The sequence below is a fragment of the Gavialis gangeticus genome, unplaced genomic scaffold (genome assembly GCF_001723915.1).
Source record: "Gavialis gangeticus isolate Ggan-Ray unplaced genomic scaffold, GavGan_comp1, whole genome shotgun sequence".
Classification (NCBI taxonomy): Eukaryota; Metazoa; Chordata; order Crocodylia; family Gavialidae; genus Gavialis; species Gavialis gangeticus.
In genome coordinates, this window is record NW_017729026.1 from 29,257,038 (window position 1) to 29,259,655 (window position 2,618).

Sequence of the window (2,618 nt, forward strand, 5' to 3'; positions counted from 1 at the left end):
TGTCTCTGATTTAGCTTAAACCAGGAAGGGATCTGGGACAGAAGTTGCATAAACCGGTTTGACTCAAATCAGTTAAGTCTAATTCAGCCAGGTTTATCTTAAACCAGTTTTGGCCATTTTGAAACTCTTTTATATGCACTGAACGTATGTTCTGTTACAGGTTGAAACCAGTTTCTAATCACTTGAACCGGTTTAAGTGTAACTTCTGTCCCTAGCTCTAGTGTTAAAGAACTGCCCTTGGTGTCAAAAGTGTTTTGTACTATTCTTCTGTCCACCACTGACTCGCAGGCTGACCTTCAGCAAGTCACTTTAACTGTCTCTCATCTTCCTCATCTGTAAACAGAATAAATACTTCCTTCCCTCAAAAGGTGTGGAGAGTTTTAATTCATTAATGTTTTAGAGAACTTTCAAAGACTCAGACTAAAGTGTGCATAAAGGCACAATACATGTATTACCAGTGCACAATATATACATTACTAGTAACATAGCATTTCTTATTAAAAAGTAGTGTTGAAGAGAGGTAGATTCCTTTGCATCTACTTAAAGATTGGACAGCATTATAAACTGATTTTCATGTTTTAACCATTTCACATATCAGCTTGAGGTAAGACACATTAGAATGAGCATTTACTTTAAATGAACTGTCCAGTTATCGGCTGTCTTATCAATAACACACTTTTAACAGAGGTGACATCACTATATGTACAATCCTATTAGATTAACTGAATAGTTGGATTAACTAAGAACATGGTCTTTAAAAGAAAACTATGATTCCCTGTGATTTAAGATCTGATCCAAAGCTCAGTGAGGCCAATGGAAGTCTTTTCATTAGCTTCAATAAGCTTTGGATGAGACCTTTAGAAAACAGAGGCACATAAACACTTGAACACATAATTCTAATATGTAGAAATGTCTATTTCTGAGCACAGTTCAGCTGCCCATCTTGAATCAAAAAGTAACTAAATGTACTCAAAGTTTATGGTTTATTAGTTACTTTTCTGCAATGGTTTTAGATACTGCTGACCTGCACATCATTAAAAAACAAGTTTCCTTCCCATATAACATGTTGTCCCCTAAACAGCAACAAGTCCAATGACTCTGTATAATTATAGTAATAACTGCAGATTTAATTACATTTTCAATGGACCAAGTCTGGCTCCTTTTTCCATGTATATGAAGGGTCCTACTGTACATGGGTGGCCAGAAGCATTTGACTCTGCTTTTCCTGTGCAAAATGAAGCAGCACTTTATTGGAGAGTCTAGGATAAGAAGCTTGAAGGATCTACTGCTATGCAAACCCACCAGTCACTCCCTGTCTTCAGGATTTGGGAATTAGGTAGGAAGTCTTTCCCTCCTTCAGACAATAGGGCAATTTTGCTAAGCGCAGCTGTGGTAAAAACTGCACCTTCTCAGTCCTTCTTACTCCACAGTTCTGTTCCCTATGTCTGTTTATTCCAATGACAAAATAAAGCTTTTGATTCTTATTTGGTTAGCAATCAGGCCAGTACAGCTTTGGGAGAACAAGATGAATTCTATTCTGGATCATATAACATCAGCAAAACTGTTATTTAACAGAGGGAATGTTGTCTAAGTGAGAGGGCTCTGGTGTTGAGACAGGAGACATGGGGCATGTCCAGTTGAGTATGTGCTTTGTGGTGCCTCAAAGGCTTTTGAGGTGCTGCAAAACACACGTGGTACACATCAAAAAGTTCTCTGTGCTGGATATTTGTAGCGCAGAGCCAAAATTAGATACTGGGCAATCCTGGCATTTAAAAAGTAAGGCTTCAAAAAAAAGTGGGAAGGTGTACAGAGCTGCAGTGTACACCACCTGAAAACAGAGCTCGGCTGGTCAGAGCCATACTCCAGCTTCCAGCCAGGCTCTGCACGCCCAGATCACCACCACTGCAGCCCCAGAAGGCCCCCAGGAAAGGCTTCTGGGATCAGCCCAGGTACTGGCCCCAGCATCCCCCACCCTACCCAGACAATTTGCTGCACATCAGAGTACATGCGCAGGGGCATTCCCTGGGGACATGTAGCAGTAACACATATTTGCTACTTGTCCCCAGGGAAATGCAAGTGTATACTTGTCTGGACATGCCTGTAGGTTCCTCTTCTTATTTCCACCAGTGACTTACTCTATAACTTTGAGCAAGCCATTTCCCCTTTCAGTGTCTCCATTTCTCTGTCATCTTGACTGTCATGTCTATTTAGAATGGAAATTCTTCAAAGACTGTTACCTTTTGTACAGTTTTTACCATAAAAGGCCTAAAACTCACAACCACCTCAATAACTTATTGTTCTTATACTTAACTACAAACTTCCATTTGCAGAATCCCTATTTCCAGGAACTGATTTTTGAGCCAGAAAGAAAACAGCTTTGTTTTCAGCTCTTGACCAGAGTTTGCAAGGCTAGCAATTAAAAAGAACCTTTTTACTTGGAAATGAAGCATCTCTAATCTGGAGTCAAAAGCATGGAATCCCACAGTACTATTTTTATATTTTTTCACATAGGCTTTCAAGAGCTTAACCAAAAATTACACAACAGAAAACAACTGCTGAGTCAGTGAAATTTTTGGGGAGAAGGACTTTTTTTTTTTTTTTTTTTTTTTTTAAATTTT

General features: G+C 39.2%; 1 protein-coding gene across 3 annotated transcripts in view; it reads right to left on the reverse strand.

Annotated features, from left to right (window-relative positions):
* ARMC2 (armadillo repeat containing 2) overlaps positions 1–2,618 on the reverse strand; it is a 210,611-nt gene that overhangs the window by 58,450 nt on the left and 149,543 nt on the right. The gene's annotated exons all lie outside the window — the stretch shown is intronic.